The sequence below is a fragment of the Coenobita brevimanus genome, chromosome 67, assembly GCF_032717465.1.
Source record: "Coenobita brevimanus isolate Jiangsu-jjx chromosome 67, ASM3271746v2, whole genome shotgun sequence".
Lineage (NCBI taxonomy): Eukaryota > Metazoa > Arthropoda > Malacostraca > Decapoda > Coenobitidae > Coenobita > Coenobita brevimanus.
The window spans coordinates 615,196-637,571 of NC_137020.1; positions in this window are offsets into that span (position 1 = coordinate 615,196).

Here is a 22,376-nt window from a genome sequence, read left to right on the forward strand (position 1 = left end):
ACTGGTTGCTATGGCAGCCCTGCACCACTCAACTATACTGGCCAAACACTCACCGATATCAGAGCGGTGTATGGAAGCCATCTTACTTTGTTGGTGCCTAACTGCTTAGCAATAAAAAGTTTGTTTTAACTTAGTCATGCACGCCATCTTTAGCGACCGAAGGATTGTAACCTGCGTTTCGCCGTTTGTTTTGGGACGCCATCACAGATGCATTTGAGCACAGTTACTGTTCATTGCAATACTATGTCATATTAAGGGTCCCTGTTGTATTCCCCAAGGAAATATCTTTGTCCATCCCGCCCCACCTTCATTAACCTACCGTGCGAATATACATGATAACTAAAAGTTAAAATCTAGGGTGAAGCCCAAGTGCCCACTGCAAGAGTAAGCGTTTTATCGCACTATGGGCCACAAAACGCTAATCTAATATACTATAGCAGCAGCCGTGTGTCTGTGTGTCTGTATTTTGGGCAGATGAAACTACACATTCAAACTGCACCAAAACTGGCACAAAAATAGCAAAAAATTCGCTGATGTGAAAAAACTTGGTCCCATCACGATTGAAAAACTTTTACTGTATTTAATGAACAATCAAATTTTGACCAAAAAAACGCCGCTCCCGGCGCCTGGTCGGTTGCCGTGGCCGAGTGGTTCATATCTCGGACTTGCTTGCGGACAACTTGGGTTCAGACTCCAGGTCATCCTCCTTTTGGGACTTTAGCGAAAGCTTTGCCATTCCACTTGGCATCTCAAAAGGTTTCGATCGAGTCTGGCGTAAATCTTGAATTTCCAAACTGCCCTCTTACAGCTTCTATCCTCCTATGTGTACCTTCATCTCTAGCTTCATTTTTGGTTGTTCTGTAGCTGCTGTTGTAGACGGCCATTGTTCTTCTCTTAGAGCTATCAATAGTGGTGTTCCTCAGGGCTCTGTCCTATCATCAACTCTCTTCGTTTTATTCATCAATGACCTTCTAATTTGCACATCTAACCCTATCCACTCATACGCTGAAGACTCGACCCTTCACCTTTCCATTCGCCTCCCGCAGCAACTATCTCATCAGCTGCTTCAACAAACAGAGATGAGGTTATGGTAAACCTAAAATCTGACTAGTCTCATATCTCTGATTGGGATGAAAATAACCTTGTTTTTAGTGCATCAAAAACTCAGTTCTTTCATTTATCAATCCAAAAAAGTCTTCCATAGGGGGACCCTCTATTTTTTAACAATATCCAGCTCAATCCTGCATCATCTTTAAACATACTTGGGGTTTCATTCTCTCGGAATTTATCTTGGAAAGAACATATTACCTCCCTTGTAAAATCTGCCTCCGAGAGATTGGATGTGCTAAGCTGACTCAATACCTTCTTTACCCTTGCACAGTTGCTTACTTTATGCACGGGTTTTATTCGCCCCTGTGTAGAGTACAACTCTCATGTGTGGGGAGGCTCCCCATACACAGCTCTTCTCAACAGGGTGGAGTCAAAGGCTTTTCCTCTCATTAGCTCTCCTGCTCTTACTGACTCCCTTCAACCTCTGTCTCTTTGCTGCATTGTTGCATCTTTATCACTTTTCTATCGTTACTTGAATGGTCACTGCTCATCTGACCTGTCTGCTTGCATCCCTCCACCACTTCGGCGGGCACATAGCACCCATCTAGCAACAAACTCTCATCCCTATTTTGTCCAACTCTCTAATGCAAGAGTTAACTGCTGCTCCCAGACCTTCATGTGCAACTAGTCAACCCTAGAACTGTCTCCCCCTGTGTGTGTTTCTTACTGCCTACGATCTCCAGTGTTTCAAACGCGGTGTGTCCAGGCATTTGAATTGAATGGATCTTGAATTTGGCTCTCTGTTATCATTTTTTTGTGTGTGTTTTCTTGGAGGAAGCAGTTTGCAGGCCCTCCGTGGAACTTGGTTCCTTCTTCCTTGCATCAATATATATATATATATATATATATATATATATATATATATATATATATATATATATATATATATATATATATATATAAACAGTATCCCGGGAGTTGAGATACTAACTTCAGGAGGAGTTTCCTAAGATCATTAGAAGATATAAATGCTTTATGGTAATACGTCGATTCGCAACTGCTATGGAGTAAAAGCCATTTTAATTTGATATGTGATAAAGGAAGAAATTAACCATTTCTAACCCATATTACCATCCTATTTATTCTTCTTTACAATGTTTTTACTTATGATAATCTAAACATTTAACAGTATTCAGCAGATACACTATGAGTTATAGAACCAAACATTAAAGTGTACCGAAGATAGAAACTTGTGGTGGAAATAGATCATTTTTCCAATTATAACCACTAGAATTTGATTACCTCTTACTCCTTAACCTATGTGAGTTCAACATATGGTCGAACAATATTTATGTCTTGTAATTACCTCAGGAATTGTCCCCTAAAGTTAGTACGGATCCTGATGAAACCAGTGCGTGGAAATGGCAGATGACTGCAACCAGCACCTTTGTTCTTATTTCTTTTACACCCTATTACATTGCATGAAATATAGAGATTATCCTGAAATCATAGCAGCTGCAATTGATTTTGTACGAATGTAGCTGACGACAATATCATATATTTTTAAGATATTAGTTACATATTAGTTAGAAAAATATTGTGGACAGTGACCAGGCCTTAATGAAAACTATGTCAGTCACATGTCATCAGAGAAAAATAGAAAAACTGAGACTTTTTGTATGATGATTTGATTTGATTATTTGGTTTAACTCTGATATACTGTTTCTAAGTCCAAAACATGACGATAGATCTAGGAGTATATCTTTGTTATCCCCTCCCTCCTTTCAAACAAAACCACACACGCTGCTCCCTATGGCTCACTTTTGGATACCTAAAATAATCCTTTCCGTTATTCTCTGAGAGTTTCTAAGTTTTTATTAAATATACTTAGATACACCTAAGCTCTCCGATTTGTCATTTAAAACAAAAAGAACATTTTTGTCTGTTCTTTTTCAATATTACGAAGTCTACTAAACGCCAATATTTCTGTTACTGTTCTCGGCTTGCTTCTGTTGTCAAGAATAATTACTACCTAAGTCGTTACATTCTTGAACAAGTTTCAGAATCTCAGCTCATATATTTACCATAAGGCAGGTGTTTTTAAACCAGTCCCTCGATTCCCCCAGGGCGTATCGAAATGGGTTCTTGGGGGTATCCAGAAATTCATCCTGGAAAAAAAAAATAAACACAACAATTTCGTGTATGGTAACTATGAAAGGAGTAATGTGAAAGGAGTAATAATATTATAGAGAGGGTATCAGGTTCACCTGGAGTTGAATCTGGGGGTAACATGGCAGGAAAAGTTTTAGAATCACTGCTGTAAGGAGATGTACTTGTCTGTTAAAGATGGTCCAATTTGTTCATCTAGTCACAAGCCAGTTTCCAGAATCTCCCTATTCAGTCCAGCTGTTACCTAATTTACCTCAAGTAAGGTAAAATGTAAAATGTTGAAGTTTGCATCCGTATTATACAATAAGTATCATTAATGTAGTATTGTTCCTTCTGTTTATATAAACTTTTCATCAGATTCTTTCGTCCTTTAAGATCTTACTTTTACTGCTCATCCTGGATGGTTGTTAGCCAGCAGTTCTTGGGGTAGATCAGAGGATTTTAATTTGATGTCTAATTCTGTAATTTAGTTAAAAAAGAATCTTTTGCTAGCAACATCTCTCTCTCTTTCTCTCTCTCTCTCTCTCTCTCTCTCTCTCTCTCTCTCTCTCTCTCAAACTCCAAGAAGGCCTGGTGCGGGAACAACGCTTGGTCCTCCACCTCCTCCCAGTTAAGCCTTCCTGAACGCCGCCGACGCTTCTTGTGTTTATGGAAAGTGTGTGATGGTGAGTGAAGCAAGACGTCCCTTCCCCCTGGCGGCGGCGGCTCAAGTTGAGTGCATTAGGCCATGAAGGGCTGAGGACGGTGTGCTGATACTCCACCATGGACCATCATTTGTCACACGCTGCAGCCTTCACTTTAACCTCTCTATTCTGCGGGGTCTCCCTTAGCTGTATGAGGTCGGTTGGAGCCAGACAAATTAGATTAGGAAAACACTTCATTATACTGAGGTGGCTAGAATCTTGAGTACGATTACTTCCTCATCATATTGCTATCTCCTGAGGTTATGCTTTTGGATTAATATGTACGTAATTTGGGGCAACTCTATACCGGACAATACGAGTATAACGAACACATGCTGCGCCTGTCTCATTCTGAACTGCTGTGATGATAATAACGGAGGTCATCTTATGACGGACTGGTATTTCTTGGTGAGGATCAGTAAATTTTCTGTTAGCAAAATTCAAATCCTCTGTACCCCGTCCCGGCCTTTGACTGAATTCACATTATGTCAGACTACAGATCTGGTCACTAATCATTTGACTTGCGTCTAATGCACATAAGTATGAGAACCCATACATGTTGATAAATGTGTTTCGCAAGGAAGAGGAGAAAGGTAATCTCCTAATCTGATGATACTGGAGTGCAGAATGACGATAATGATTAGTTACTCTAAGGGTTTTTACCTTTTCTCCTTCTTTCGTCTTTGTCCTGTTATTTCATCATTGTGTTTATTCATATTATTTTGTTAATATTACATGTACCATTTCATACTGACTAGTATTTTCTTTGGTGTTTTCCCATTATCTCTTCCATCCTGAACCCCTTCAACTCAAACATAATTTCTATATAGTTCGTGCTGTTAGCAGTCGACAATATTCATGATACACCCTGGTAGTGAAGCAGCTAATTAAAATCTACCTCTGACAACTCCAGCTTGAATATTCCTGCCTCATCTGGGACACGTATAATGAAGACTGTTGAAATAATATATAAATTACATCAAGTAACTGAACCCTCCTCTCCTTGATTTTACCCCTTTTTCCTTCACTGATTATTTTTGTTTTGTTTTGCTTTCCTTGCTTCCTCTTTCCACTACCCGCAGTACTACTTCCGGGGACTTGTATATAGCATCAATTATTGCAAGTGGTATTCTAAGATAAGACTGGAAGATACTAAATAATGTCTGTGTGCCTTTACAACCCACGTGTAGTTGATATGCATTGTCTTAAGCCTCCTTCCTCCTCCTCTTCCTTCTCCTCCTGTTGTTGTTGTTGCTCTTCTTCTTCTTCTTCTTCTCCTACTTTTTCTTCTTCTACTTCTGCCCATCCCGATCTTCTCTCCAATTTCCTTCCTTTTATCGTCTTCCTTCTTTTTTCTGCTACTCTTCAGCATCTCTTTATCCACTTTCACATCTCTTCTTTCCATCCCTTCTCTTCTCCGTCTACCACTGTCTGTCTCCTTTCTCTTCGTTCCTCCTCTCTCCATCCCCTCTCTCCACTTTCCTCTTTTTCCCATCACCTCTCTCTTCTTTCCTCTTCTCTCCATCCCCCATCTCTTCTTTCCTCTTCTCTCCATCCCCTTTCTTTCCTCTTCTGTCCAGCTTAGTTCTTCTCTGTCCTCTTCTCTTGAACCCCCCCTTCCTCCTCCTACTCTCACTTCTCGTCTCCATCCTTCTTATCCTTTCCTCTTTATCCTCTAACTTCTTTCTGTTTCTTCCCCTCTCAGTCCTATTTTTTTTTCTCTCTCCTCCCTCTTCGATATCTTTTCCTTTTCTCCATCCACTGTATCTTTCTTTCATCTATCTTTTCCCCGCCTTCCCTTTCTTTCTCTCTCTCATTTCTCTTCTCCTCCTCTAATTCTCTCCATGAATCCCACTTCCCAGTCGTCTTGATTTCCCCCTCTCTTTCCCCTGCCTCTTCATTTTCTTCTCTCCATTCATGCTATCTTTCTTCTCCATATCTTCTGTCCGTATATTTTTTTATTCCCTCTCTCCCCTCCCTCTTCCTCTTCTCTTCCTTCTCTCCATCCAATCCCTCCCACCTTTTTTCTTTCTAATTATGGAGAGTTTCTCAAATTCTGCTTATTTTCCTCCCCTCACTCTTTTACTTTTCATTTCTCTTCACTTCCCTTCCTTCTGCATCTCTTCCTCACTTCTTCCTGCTTTTCATCCAATTGTCCTTTCTTTTTTTATTCCGTTTCTTTTTTCTCTGCTCTTTCATCTTGTCAGTTACTTAGACCTCTTGACCCAGCTCTTAGTGCACGTCCCTCCCTCTCCCTCCTTGTCATCTCCTTAGTCTCTTCCTCCTCAGACTTCATTCTACTGCCTTATTTTTCTTCTCCACCCTTAATCGTTTTTATTTTGCTCCATTTCTTCCTTTTTCCTTCTTCTCTCCAGTCTCACAGGACGCACTTCTTTTCAATCCATCCTCTTCCCGTCTTGCTTCTCATTTCCTTTTCCAGCCCTCCTTTCCTCACATGCTCCAGTTTCCATACTTACTCATCCTTCTCTCTATCATCTTACTTTCTTCATTTTTCCTCCTATGCTTCCGCTTTTCCATTTCCTCCCTCTTGCTTTTCTTCTCTCACTTCTTTGTCTTTCTTTTCGTCCCGTCTTATCACTTCTATAAACATCTTCCCTCCTTCTCAAACTTTAAGCTCATTTCTTTTCCTTTCCTCCTCAACTCTCCCTCTTCCTTTCTTTCTTCACCCTTTCTTCTCTTCTCTTGAATCTTTCGCCTCCTTCTTCTTCCTTCTTCACATCACATTCCATTAGTCTCCGCCTTGCTCTTCTCTCTCTCCTTCGCTCCTACTGCTTTCATTGTTCCTTGTTTTCTTCCACCCTTCTTCTTACTATGCTTTCGCAATTTTTTCTTACGTCGCAAGATGCCACTTATATAGGAGTAATGCGAGCTAATCATGTTCTTCGGTCTGTTATTGTTTAAGAAAACTGTAGAATGAACCGTCACTTTACTCAGACTAAAATCCTACAACACCCATTCTCACCGTGTACACCTCCCAGCCTCAGACTCATCGTCCACTGACACCCTAACCCATGCCTTGCTCACCACATTCATTCCTATACCCCCCCTCCCCTTGGCGGATTCATTGTATGCCCCAAGTCATGCAGTCTTGCTCTTCTATATCCCCTTTTCCTATCACTATAATTTTGCTTGTCTCGTCTATTCCTTCTCTCCTCATAGACTCTTCTTTCCCGACTTCCATTACCTTTTCCGTCTCATCTCATCTCCTTCCCTCCATTTTCTTTCTTCCTCCTTCTATCCCTTTATACTCCATTTGTATTTTTGCTGTCCTCTTTTTGCTCCTTCATTCTCTGTACACATTTTGTTCCCCAGAAGTATGCTTTCTTTCCTCCTTTTTTCCTCTACCTTCTCCCTCAACGCAACTCATATATTCTTTGCCCTCCGTCCTCTTCATCCAGTCATACCTACGTCCCCTCCTTCCTCTTCCCTTCTCATCTGCTCTCTTACCCTTCGACAACTTACAATTATCATTCTTCTATTTTCCTTCCTTCTCGCCTACGTCTTCCTTTCCTTAGATAACTTTCCCCTTCCTTCCCGCATGTCTTTCTCTTTCCTGTTTCGATTTTTTTTTCTTCCTTCTCCTCCTTTACCTCCACAACCGTTTTCGTCTCCTTCTTCCTCTGCCTTTTCTTTTCTTTCCCTCCCCTCCTACCGTAGCCATTTACATCTCCTTCCACTTAACTTTCTTTTATCCGTCGCCTTACTTCCCCTCTCCCTTTGTGTTCTCTCTTTCTCCCCTCCTCTCCTATTCCTTCTCCTCCTTCCTAGTTTCACAGGACACCCTCTCTCCTCTTTCCTCTCCTTTTTCTCTTTCTTCTCCTTTGATCGCTTCGGATTCTTTTCTTCTCTACCCCTTCCCTTTCTCTTCACTTCCTCCTCCATCTTCTGTCTTCTGCCGGCACCCCCCCTTCTTCCGCTTCTCTGATTCTTAGTTTTTGCTCTTTCATTCTCACTTTTTTCCGACCCACACGCTCTTTTCACATCCTACTTCCTCTTCCTTCACTTGTCCTATCATATCCTGTCTCAGATATTTACATCATACGCTGCCGCTCCTTCTCCCCATCCCTAGGCTATCCCCTTCTATTTTTCTCTCCTGTTTTTCTTCCTTTCTCCTGTTCCTTCTCTTCTTCACTTTCATACGTCATGCTGTCTCTTTTCTTTCTAATCTCTTTTGGCCAGTTCCATGCTGCCCTTATAGTTAGTCGCGTTTGTACTCTATCTCTCTTTCTTGTTTAACTGTGGCCGGCATTTCTTCCCTTCAGAATTAACCGATTCTGACCAAACCTGGGCACATCGACCAGTCTATGACCTAGCTGTGTCCGCAAGGTTTTGGTTGCTAGGCAACCACTCGTTGCCTAGCACCGTCCGAAAACACGCTTTTCTTCGTACTTTTCACGTTTTGAACTGTAGAAGCATTACTTCTGGCAGGTCAGAGCAGATGCTTAGAAATACAAGGATTTTATTAGGAAGATCAAGGAACATTGTAAGAAAATAGTTTAATGGGGTCTACTACCAGATTTGATGTTGGTTCTGTGATCCTGAACAGAAAGAAAGGAGTCAATAATTGACTAGAAAATCTTCGTACAAAGAAGTGTGTGATGTTTGTTGAGGTTTATGATAATTTTAATGATGGCAGGAGCTTGTATTGCAGTCGTGGTCTTCACCTCAATATGGTAGGAAATGCTAGGTTAGGTAGCGTTCTGGACGACAGTAAGCATGTTTTAGGGAGTGACAGAGAGGTAAAGGCCACTGATGAAAGAGTAATTGAGGTGCTATCAGCTCACCAGGTAAGTCAGGTAAGTGAGACCTCACCTTAGGTTCAAGTAGACAATCAGGGGATTTGTGGGGAGCGAAGGAGTGCCAGATCAGAGGTTAGCAGAAGTGTTGCCACATCGATTCAGTATTTAAAAGAAATAAAGAGGGCTAATTTAAGTGTGTCTCACAACCTCACTAAATTCAGGTGTACAATGAATATGTCTAGGAGTGTGAGAAGTATTATTTCAAAGCGGGACGAATTGATTACTTATGGAACTGTCGAAAATCCTGACATAAATATGACTACAGAATCATGGTTAAACCCCCGAGATTATCATCTTATTGGAGAAATATCACTACAATACTATAGAATAATTGAAAACTAGCAGGGAAGTTCCAGAATATATTGAAAGCTAGATAAATGCAACACAGGCAAGTAAAATGGATACTGAAACATACGATTCTCTGTACTGAGTGTCAAACTTTTCACAGAGAGTGATAATCCCATTCTTTTCGGTTTAGTTTACAGACCGCCCAAGGTAGACGAGGAAAACGACACATTACAGTTTTGTACGGCGAAATAAGGAACAGTACTAAAAAACAAAGATGGCGTTATCTAGGGACACTTAAATTATCCAGAAATTTACTGGACAAATTCGTGTGCAAACCAAAAAAGAAGATGTTGTTAGAACTGTTTTTTTTTTTTTTTTTTTTTTTTTTTTTTTTTGTCAGGCAGTGAATACTCTGACGCATGGTAATAATACGAGTATATTCTATCTAGCCCTAACGGCCAATAATGATCGAATATATCTGTCATGTTAGTGAAAATGTTAGCAACAGCGATCATAGTTACATTAGACTTGAGGTAAACTATACTGTAAGACCAGTATAAATAACTTTTATTTCCTAACGTTCAAAAGTTACCTTGCTTGATATGAAAATGGAAATTTCCAGCACGAACTGGAGTAAGCTACTACTAGTGGGTAACATCGATGAAAGGTGGGAAATATTCACAGGTCAACTCATGTCTGTCGAACAAAAAGTAGACTGAGAATTACCCAAAGAAATAGTCACATATATAAACTAGTCTGAATATCGAAGAATACTGAAGAAATCATCGGTCATATGAGAAAAAAATCTAAAAAATACATTTCAAATTAAGCAGCAATATAAAAAATGTATAAGGAAAACTAAAGGAGACTGAGGCAAAAAATTTTCCCTAAGCAAAATCAAACCCTAAATTAATTTTTCAATACGTGTTCAGTAAGAAAAAAGTAAGAAGCATATACTGTCTACAAAACTCGGATGATGATCTCATTCATTATAACCGGATGACAGCAGTAATACTGAACCACTGCTTGCACTGTGTTATCACAAACGAACATAGAGTAAACATTTTCATCCCATAATAGGCTTCTTAGGACCAGAAAATGATAAGTTATTAATCAATGAAATGAGAGGACCGGAAGTTCAGAAAATCGACTCAAATCAACTGACGAAGACCAGATTTACCTCCTCGCATACGGGGTAAATGTTACAGTTAGCCTTGCCTATTACTAAAGCAATAAAAAAATTATCGAATGTTGACTACCTAATCAGTGGAAACTTGCTAATTGTTCACTTATCTTTAAAAAGGGCGATAAAAAACGTGCGACGAATTACCACCCAATTAGCTAACTGTCAGTACGATGTTGGAGATAAAATTACCATATTCCTTAATAAGCATAATGTATATATATATATATATATATATATATATATATATATATATATATATATATACATATTCAATGATGTAGAAAATGGACTCATTTCTAAGTTAGCGAAATTTACAGATGACATGAAAATTGGAGGCAAAGTAATTACGAATGCAGACGATGAATCAATACAAAACGATGAAGATAAGTTATCAAATTGGACTGAAAAATTGTTTTTAAATTGAAGTGAGAAATTGTAAATTAAATTTAATGTAGATCAATGTTAGGTAATGGACTTCGGCGACAAAAACACTACGAACATCGCCTGTTCACTACCTCACTGACGGAAGTACAGACGTGAATGATTTTAGAGTTTTTTTCACTGATGACCTCTGATACTTAAAACTGTGTATAGGACTAGTAAGAAGGCAAACAAAATGCTCGGCTTCATTGCAAGGAACTTTGAGAAAATAACATCGCCCGATATAATCTCTATGCTTTATACGTCATTAATTAGACCACATTCAGAATACTGTGTGTAGCAATGGTCCCCGAATCTTTTTATTAATGATGACAGACTCGAAAGAAGGCAAAGCAGAACCACAAAATGATCCCATCGCCGTGAAATTTTCCTCATGAAGAGCGACTAAAGGGACTGAATACTTTTTTTCCTCCCTAAAAACAAGCAACGACTCAAAGTAAGCCCAATACAAGTATTTAAAATTCTTAACGAAGTTGAGACTGTTAGATATGATAATTTGTTTGAAATACAGAATGATACTGTAACTAGAAATAATGGAATGTAACTCAAGTCAAGAGATGCAACATTAAAAATGGAAAAATTACTTGAATATTCGCTTAGTGGAATAATAGACTAGATTACGATTAACAGTAGTTAGTGCTAAGACAAAAATTTTGAGACTATAAGCTAAGACTGAGTCTTGTTTACTTCCAGGTTGAATTATATGCTGGCGATTGTGTAATGTTTGCTTAACAATTAGAACATTCGACCACTGTAGACGCACTTACTGTTACAGATCTGTAAAACAGTTATTACATGGAGCATAGTAGTTCCTCTTCTACATCTGCTATAAAATTTCAGTGCTTTTTCTTTCTAACAAAGCAGTGTGTGTGTGTGTGTGTGTGTGTGTGTGTGTGTGTGTGTGTCTTTCCTGCCGGTATTACTGGATGGTGTGGTGGGTTGGGGAGAGCTTCTTCTTTTCCATCCTTTTCTTATACGTTGGTTAAGTATTAGTAGAATTAGCATTATTATTATTATTATTATTATTTTTTCAGCAGATAACCTCGTCATGGGCCAACAGGCTTCCTGCTGTCTGTTCTCCCTTCGTACTATAATGTACTACTATGTACAGTCGCGTTCATGAGTCCCGATACACATGAGGCGTGTTGTCTATCGTAGTGCTAGCTGCTTTTGGTATATTGAACTTTTGCGCCTATTGCTTGATGATACACTGAATATACTGTAACTTGACCGGGCAGCAAGTGAAATAGCTCAACATCCTACAGGCGGAGGACACAACAATGAACAACACGACTACATGTGTATCGAGACTCATGAACGCGACTGTGCTTCCTGTCCCCTTTTTTCATATTTTTATATTCCCTTCTCTTCCATCTCCCGACGACTCCTTTGTTTCCGCCTTCCTCTGACGTCCCCCTCCCCCCTTTTTTTTTTTTTTCGATCTTCCTCTCCTAGAACCTAATGTTTTCTTTCAGTCAGCTTTCACCCATCCTCATTTTTTTTTCTTTTTCCTCCCTCCCCTTTAAAATTTCCCCTCCCTTCTCTTCCCCTTTCTCCCCTTCCGCCTCCATCTTTTCTTTTCTCTTCTTTCTTCTTCTCCTACCACTTCCACCTTTTCTTTCCTCCTTTTTCATTCGTCCTCCTTCCCCCCTCACCCTCTCCTCCCCTTCAAATTTTGCTCTCCCTCCTCTTCCTTCTCCTTCCCCTTCGACTGTGTACCTCCACTATTGACACGTGATTCTACCAACTAATATTGTGTTGACTCGCCTCCCTGGAATCAACATCATCAGCACTTTGATCAACGAGACTCATCCCCAGGCCCACCAGGTACAGTGGGCGTGTGTTTAATCAAGCCATTAGTCTGTTTCTTTTTTTCTTTCCTGTAAACGAGTAAACTGACAAAAGAAAACATTGGTTAACCCCCTCAGTTCGAGGACGTAATTTTTTTGCCTTATGGTTGCTAATACTAGGCGATTTTTTCAGCGTTCGAGAGTTCTTTAACACATACAAAGTGAAACTAGAACACCCTCTATTAACCTGTCAATAGCTAGGCCCCTTGATCCCGCAAACGAGCTGCCACAAACGATTCGCCTCCTTGTCACCCTGTCCTCTGCCAACAAGCTGCCTTTTTTTCCAGTTCGCATCCCCTTCATTCATATGCACCTCCATCACATCCCTCATTTTCTCTTCTGTCTTCCCCGAACCACTACAACGTCTGCCTTCAAACTCCTCTAGTCAGTCTCTCATTCTCTATTTTCACCACATAGCCAAACCATCTCAAGGTATTTCGCGTTATGTTTTCCAGCACATCCGCATTAAAACCACGACGCTTCATCCCCCCTACTTTTTGCCTGTCTATCTCCTCACGAGCTCCTAGCCCCACAAGTGCCTTTCGACTAGCTGCTCTAACTCTTGACTTCTATCGTTCCAAAAGAGCCCAAGAATTACTTCCATACCGAAGGATGCAGCCCCACTCGCTCGAAACATGTGACCTTCGAGCTGAAATGAAGTTCCGGGCTATGACTGGTACAATATCCATGTCTGAATGTTGGTCAAATCCCTGAACCTCTCTCCCTCGTGTCGATCACATGTTTGGGGCTAGTGTGGCCAAACAGTTAGAGTGAGGATCACAAATCTCTCAAGCAGTGACTTCTTTATTTCTTACATCTTTGTTGACTTCTTTATTTTTCTCTCCGACAAGGAGAGTATGCTTTATTTGTTTGCTAGTTTGTTTGTCTTTAGCAAGATTACTCAAAACTAAGAGATATTTGGACCATTTTTGGTTGTTGGATAGCTCATGTCCTGGGGAACAATCGATTAACTATTGGAACCGATCCGGATCGTACTGAAGATTCTGGACCCAGAATTACGTTGCCTTTGTCTTAAAGATGCGTTCCACTGAGTGCCCCTCTAGGTTATCACTGATATCAGCAACATTTCATCCCGGCTGTACTCTTTCATGGACTTCATCTTTTAAATTTCCGTCCCTGCTCATAGTAATACCTAAACATTTCACGGCACTTACGTTCTTCATTCCCTGACCATTCAGCCTCACAACGCACTTCGTCATTTCATTCCTCTCAAATGCCGTAACTTTATTCATTCTATATCTTTGCTAAAGAATATATAACTGTCTGAGGGCAACAAGAAAAAAGAATATATTACGTCATCTGATTCAAGAGGTAAACATTTTCTTCAACGTTATATATGCAAATTATTCCCATATAAAATTTATTCAGGTATCAAATGAGAATAATTTGCTTTAAGATCTGCAACAACTAAGGACGAAGTACTAACCACCAGAAAAGTCTACCAAATGACTTTCTCATTTGTCTGGCTAATACCATTCGATTTTAGTAAGTTTTGGGAGAACGTAGAACTGTGAAGGGAATAACGAAAGCCAGAGCATATTTAACAACGTGCTCCTAAAGAGGGCTCTCGGGCTTTGCCCCCGAATCTCAATCGGTTACATCTACATGGGTTGTCTCAATCATCTCTCAACTGCAGCCGAATGGCTGAATGTATGTGAAATCTGTTAACACAGCCGAATGCGCAACATAACAATGGTGCCAACGGTGCTGAAATAAATTCATATATTTAAATTTCAAAAATTGTAATTGCGTGTTGAAGATGCCCAATTTTCAACGATTCATGGCTGTCCCCCGTCTGCCATGAATTGTTTCAGTTACACACGACTGGCTCTAAAACTATCCATCTGCATGAAATAGCTTTTGCACCATTGCACGCAGAGTTGTTTATCGATACCAATGGCATACATTTTGTTGAGAAAAGCTTGATTTTGTTCGATATATGACTTCAAATGAGGGCCGTTTTCCATTCGCGCCTCATGTTGCTCTAGACTAACAAACAGCTGCTTGGATGCTGGACGGCCTTCACTCAGTGTATTCCGCGTAATGTAAAGCCGACGGAGACAATTATTATTCGGGGACAAAACACCCTTTTAAAAAATTTCAAGCGACATGAAATTGAAATGGGCACATTTGCAGCCCACTTGTAACTATCCTGCCATTTCATCGCCGTCCTTTATCCTTTTTTGGTTGTGCTGGACACACAGTGACACTTGGCTTGGATTATAGTATATAAGATGCGGCATTAGACTGATGAAGATAAGATCATTTGTACAGGGTGGAAGGATGTGTAAGAACAAAGGATCTGTACCAGAACGTGGAAATTAATGGTGAAAGGTGATGGTTAGGTGGAAATGGAGGTCTTCAGTTTTTCAAGCAAGGATGAGTAACAGACTGCCTTCGAAAATGTTATGATTGCTGCAACTCTCAGTACAGAAATGTGAATTTCAGTACTATAGTGCTTGCAGACTGCGATTATCTGAATTCAGTCACCATTATGATCCACTATTCCATAAAAAAGGGAAGCGGAGGTATATCCTGGAACAGAAGTACGAATGTAGAAAAACTAAAAACACATTGCCCAGTGAATGGGCCACAAAATCATCAGCAGGTCATTTAAGGTCCCGGAATCCTGGTTCCCCCTGATAAGCCTAACTGTTTCGGTATTTTAAGAATATAATCTGGCTATAACCAAATTTTATTTGAAACTAATGTAAAAGAAGACATCATATAAAATATTCAAACTGCAGCAATATCCGCAGTATAAAAACAAACATCTTTAGCCTTGAGTCCATGTTACTGATATTTCCCCTCCATTACAAGGGCTTTTTCACGTTCTCCTTGATACCGCCAGGCAGTTGCATCTAGCCGTGAAAAAACTTGAGTTGTCAGATGTTGTCTTCTTTTACTCGTTCTCTAGTATCGGTTCTCCTAAACTGAAATAAACCCTATGATACCATCAAGATGTGCAGTTAAAATTCGTTATGGGATTGAAAGTAATCTGCTGTGCACCTGCACGTGGAAGTTTTTGCGAGTCCTCAGGGTCATATTTGGCCTCTGATTTACGTGAATTACAAGCAGTCTATAAGCTTTCCACATGCGTTATTTACTAATTCTAATTACTGAATCAACATAATATTAGTTTATCCACCAAATCTACTTTCTCCACTCATTTCTGTATAGTGGTAATTGTTACATTTGTTAAACATATTATATCTACAGAAGGTTAAAAAGCCGGGTTCGTACTATAAGTTTGATATAAAAATAGAAGGAAATTCAATAACATTTCCAGTGACCTGATTTCACCATTTCACTGAGGTGAAATAGTTAGGCCAATGCTCTCGTCTGCAGTTTGGCCACCCTTGGAATGGTATTATACCAATAAATGGAGCCCAGCAATATTTGTTAGGAGCCTAAACGACCAGGGATTAATCATCACAATGAAAATAACGAGAATATACAATGTGTGTGTGTGTGTGTGTGTGTGTGTGTGTGTGTGTGTGTGTGTGTGTGTGTAGAGTCAAGGCCGTCTTGATTTGAACAGGCCCGGGTCTCCCGCCAATATCTGACTGTGAAGTCACAATCGGTGGCCATCGTATTATTCCGCCAGCCCACCCGCCGCGTTATAAACAGTGAGGCACGTCTGCAATTCACCCACGTATTTCAAATTCTTCCTCTCTCCCATCTGGATTTCGTTCACGGTAAGCCATACATGTATTATTAAATATGTATAGCCATACTAGAATGAACGAAAAGCATCATTGCTATTACTGAAAACATTTTAAATGAGAAATTATAGGTATGAGACTGTCAACAGTGGATATCTTCTAGTAAAGTAGTTCTCGTAATACGTTAGGCAACGAAATTACAACACAGCCTAAGTTTCTCAGTGTTCTTTATTAACTGTGCATAATATATTTTGGTGGATCACAGTCGTATTGAGATGTTAATTTGGTTACTGATGCCTTCATTCCATGCAAAATAACCTAGGCTACTCAGTGGTAGCTTGATTTATTCTTTTAATTCTATGTATTCAGTGAAATATCTAGGTAACAAGGATATCAACCGACAAGTATAGGCCTAGTTTAGGATAAGAAGAAACATTTATAAGCCCAGCCCAGGCCAAGCGAAAACATTTATGGGTCTTGTTTAGGCAGGAAGAAACGTATAAGCCTAGCCCATGCCAAGAAAAATGTGCATAGGCCAAGCCCAGGCCAGGAAAAATGTGCATAGGCCAAGCCCAGGCCAGGAAAAATGTGCATAGGCTTAGCCTAGGCCAAGAAGAAATGTGTATGGGTCTGCCCAGAGCCAAATGTAATGCCTTTGCCTAAATCTTATGCCTAGATGATGACAAGAATTGTTAGCTAAATATGAATTTTATCCAGGCCGGGGTCTATTTTATTGATACTCATGTTTCCTATAATTTGATGAGAGGGACTTGAAAAGAGATTTGCGCCGGTTAGAGCACAAATAGAAATGAAAATATCATACAAGAAAACGTATTTTTAAAGGACAAATATCAGTTCGGTAAAATTGCTGTTGGGCAAGTCTTTAATACCCATTATTTTGTATAAAATTTATTTAGTTCCCATTACAGTTAGGTAAAGTGTTGCACTGTTTTATGGTAGAAGCTGTTGAATGGATGATAAACTAATCTGACCTTACCTAACAAGGAGAGGAGAAAAAAAAAATACCGACGATTGGAATACAGTTATATAGCAATACCCTTATATAATTATATAGCTATATTTACCCATACCTAGCCTAAGAAAAAAAAAAGGCACATTATATATGCGATGCAATTCAGTGGTAGATAAAAGCTTATCCTATACAATATTGGTTGATTATGTATATACGGTACATATGGTGTCTATAGTTTGAGTATTCAGTGATGCATCAACTTACTACAAAAGAAATTCACACTTTTTAATTTTTGTTTCAACTTTGCTCCCGCATAATAGAAGCATCGCATCGCACGAACTATTTGGACTATTCATAACTACCGAGTAGTTTCAACAAACTACGGCAAACTGTCGGCTATCAATCGCATGATGAAAGTAAGAAACAAGATCTTTCCCCTGGATGATTTCTCTCGGTATGATTATCGGCTGTTGATTAAATTTAGATTCGCTCATTGAGTGTTGTGGTGCACATACTATGAAGCGAAGAAAACCAAAGTTCTTAATATAGCACAGGATATGTCTGAACAACAGAAGTTCCAGTGGTACGCAAGTGCTGGTGTAAAGCGAGGCGCGGAAGCATTCATCGCACGTGCAATGTTAAACCCTACAATCACCGCCGCCAACCTGCCGTGTCGACGAAACTGAAACTGTCAAGACTCGGTTTTTGATGAGATGATTAAGACCAGAAATAGGGTGTATTCCCTTGGTGATTTCACTATCAAACATAGCAAACACGTTACTGGAAAAATATAGACGGAATCTCCGATATTTAATTGCTAGAGCTGACGCCAAAACCAGTGTTACAACTGAAAACCTTGTAATATTTGATTTCGTAATTGAGGCGTTCGCCGATGAAGGCCAAACACTCCCTTGGAAAACTCGAGATTCCAAGGGGCTCTTACGCATTTATTGCCGAGTCTAAGTTGATACAAAAAAATTATTTGATGAATCACAAGCGGACAGAAATTCAGCTCCACTTCACAAAGGAGTAGTGTTATTGGCTTCTGCTTAGCGTGACGGTCGGTCGGGCCGGGCTGCCCATTTCCAAACCTAACAGAGTAAACATTGCTCGCTTGCGTCACTCGCTCACTCGTTACAAGCTGACGATCTTCAGGAAAATAGTTTTAGTTAAGTATGCGATACAAGTAGTTATATGTTCATTCATGACTTGGGAAAGCGACTAGGAAAAACAAAATACTGTATATCTATTTCGGAGTATTTTTAGAAGCCGCAATTTCTGCTGTGACAAGGTGTTTTACCTTCGACGTGTTGATTATCGACGATCTCGCTGACAGAACACGTCAGTGCATCATACAGTCAAAGCTAAAAGGAACATAATGATCCAACCTAACCTAAACGTAGTTTAACTTAACTGGGGGCGTCGTCCCTCAGATTCCTATGATTTTAATCACCTAGGATTACTGCTTAACCTAGCCTAGAAAGCAGCCAAATACCCGTCAGGCCAACCCCAATCTCAATTCTGACAATAATCTTTCTTAACCTAACCTAACCTAGCCTCTCTTAACCTAATCAACCTTAACCTAACACAATCCTATGGTATCTTATCCTAACCTAATCCACTGAAATAATCCAAATGTAACATAATGGTAGAGGAATTTGAAAAGATGTCAAAAATAAGACTTGCATTAGGGGAGTCTGGCAGCAAGTTTGGCATTTGGTGGTGTCTTCGTCGGAGTGACTGTGTGTATGATATAACAAGTCTTTAGGCATTCAGCAGGGGAAAAACCACCCAGTATCTATGGTGATCTCTTGGCAGTAACTTCGTCGGAATAATGGTATGTACGATATAACAAGTCTTTAAGTACTTTCATTTTTTTTTCATTCATTGCCAGACACAATGTATCCCAGACGGGGTGGCCAAGGGCTTAGAGTTCATTGTTTTACAGGGAGGGGCACTAATCCTCCACCAACCCCACTTTTAAGTACTTAAAATGTTAAAAACAAAGTACTCACTATTTATGGCGATCTATGAAACCTAACATATATTCTGTGACAGGTCCATTCCAATGTGGGTATTTGGATGATCTGCGCCTCTCTGGCCTACGGCACTGACCTTTGACCTCTTGTTTTCAAAACTAATAGTTTGCTCTGTGGCTTACCCTCATCTGTAACACCAAGTTAAAATTGGATAAAAACTGTGAGCTATTTTGTTCACACACACACACACACACACACACACACACACACACACACACACACACACACACACACACAAACTAGCTCCGTTTTGTTTGTCACACTAGAGTACCGAAGATGAAGTCTAGCCTGATCCTTGCCATGTGCATTGGAGTCTTTATTATGTGTAGATCTCATATTTTACAACCTTTCTGTTAAGCTATGTGGCCTTTTCACTTGGAAGCACTGAGGTATACTTGCACAGAAGAGTATCCTTACTCAGGGGTACGCTGTATACGAAAATGAATACTTCGATACCAGGTGTCTCAGAAGGGTTGGTGGAAAACGAATCTGCTTATAAAGACGGTAGTTAGCCATTAACTCGACATTCTATAGGCTACAAACATAATAACTGTTTTACTTGTATGAAAATATATTCATACTTGTATGAAAATATTATATTCATCATTATATAACATTCTTGACGCACTATGAGAATGATGGCAATATTATGTCATGAAAGCAGCTGTCATGTTGGGGTCAATGGTCACCATAGAGCAATAATCTAAAGAAACGGCAATATATGTAAGAAAAAATGCGAGTAACAGATACAGATATTAAATACTTGGGGAATTAAACGTGATATCATGTATCTTGGAAAAACACTTGCAATTGTCATAACCAGCCGTATTCGTAAACCACCACCCGTGACTGTTAATGTGGTAACTATTGTACGTTCGACAAAGACTTCCGGTCCAACTTCTAAGAATAAACACACCACGCCCATACTCTTATTTATCATAAGAACTATGTTTGAGGAGAGTTCCCAGTTGTTTCAGGAATTGTTACACAATGCTTCAAATCTGTATCGGAATCGATATGGATACATTAAGTTTGGTCTTGTCATTAATATTTATATAATTGTATACATCCATGTCGATTCATCTATTACGCCAAATAACAGGAAATACCTCTATCATCCCATGCAAAACCGTAATTAGTGTATATTCAGGGTCACCAACAGTTTCCATGGCTCCTGCCTGTATTTTCGTTGCCACTGTCGCTTGTGCCATACTGTTTGGCACAACATCGTTCGGATACTTTTCTGTGCATGTGTACAGTCATTCCTAACCTGCACCTTCACTCACTCTCAGGTCTACACTCACATCCACTCTCTCACCATCACATACCCACATGAATATCCACATTCACACCATATCCCCTCACCATTACCAACACCTGACACCGCATCAGCACATTCATCCTCATCTACATCCACATCCACACCCTCACCCGCATCCAAACCTTCTCCCATATTCAACTAAAGTCTTTCCACGTCACCTAATACCTGTAGGCAGCAGCACAACTGCATTTTTATAGGATTTTACAAGTTGCCAATTTCCAGTGGGTTGTGTCAATACTGTAATGAGGGCATGAAAGGGGGGGGGTTATAAAATTTAAGCATACTACTAATTTCTTGCAAGGGAGGCAATACTGGCTGTTCAGCAATGGAATATTTCACAAAAGCAAAAGGTAAATGGATAACGCATTTGTGAATCTATTAAACAGTGTATGCTGGATCTAACACCTAACTCAACGAGAGAGAAATTCATAACTAAGAGATGCCATCCGTTGCCCAACAATTTATCCAGGCTCAAGTAAACTAACTAAATATGGCTATAAATTGTTGAGTTACGTGGCCTTTTTTTCTTTTTACCAGCTGGAGGCGTTTTCTGTGAACACAATTTCCTCCTAAAAAAAAAAATCTAGGGCTAGCATTTTTTGTTGGAAGCGCGTCTTTTGCAAAGCTCCGGTTTTTACTGAGACTAAATGACATACTTTGCACACAGAAGGCGAAAAGATGCACAAAGAAGAAGAATGCAGTAAATTAATAAAACAAGCCTGTTACCTCCTGTAATTTAAAAAGAATATTTAAATCGGCTGCATTCTAACGATAGGCCCAATAATGGTTAAGTAATATTGTTTAGTGAAAGTGTTTGGTACATGATAACTATAGTTTTGTTCGGAAAATATCATATACACGAGGAAGGATTATATGATTTGTTTGAAAGGTAAAAATACTCATTTCGTGGTACGTTACCGCTGAGTCTATAGTTTGAGCCCAAGCCATGAACGACGTGTAAAACTGGGTGCGACTAATGTGTCTTTTTATAATCATTTCATATCTTCACAGTCTGTTGGGTGTATAAAAGACATACTGGCGCTCTCTCTCTCTCTCTCTCTCTCTCACACACACACACACACACACACACACACACACACACACACACACACACACACACACACACACACACACACAAAACCATTGTATAACTTCGACTTACATATGAATCACTCTTCCTACATACATCTTTTTCCATTCATTTTTTGTCACTATAGAAAAAAATAATTCTTAGGAATCACTCTTCCTCCCAGGGAAAGGCCAGGTCCTGCAGAGGCCGTATTATGGATTAATAATACAGATGATGGAAGAGTTACGCATTCACACCCTTCACATTTTAAGGGCACCAATTTTGTTCGTTTTATTTTTGTGTTTGGATAAGCGACATTTTGTTAAACCCACACTCACCTTTGTTAGGTTTGTCTAAATTTGCGGTCTGTATGAATTTTAAAAGAAAACACTAAATGCACTGCATTTTATGTAGCAGTCAGTGTCATATGTAAATTTACTTTGTGTTCTGACCCTTCAGTATCGGTTGGTCGTGTGTAATCAAACTGTAAACCAGTATATGATGAAGAACCATCTCCTTCTGGGTGGAGCGGTAGGAAGCTGAGGAGGTGGATACTGTTACCAAATGTGGCATCTTGGTGTGGTGGCTTCTGAGGACATGACACCTCTCCTTTCATAAGCTGTCGTCTGATATATGAGTTCCTCTCCCTCACTTTAATATCATCCATAACTCGAGTACGCTTTAATCTTAGTGAGGCAGGGCTGTGAAGGGTGGCCTATTATGTGTTTATATACAGTACTATGAATTATAGCTTACGCAGCTGGCTGAGACAAATACATTTTCTTACACATTCTTAAGAAC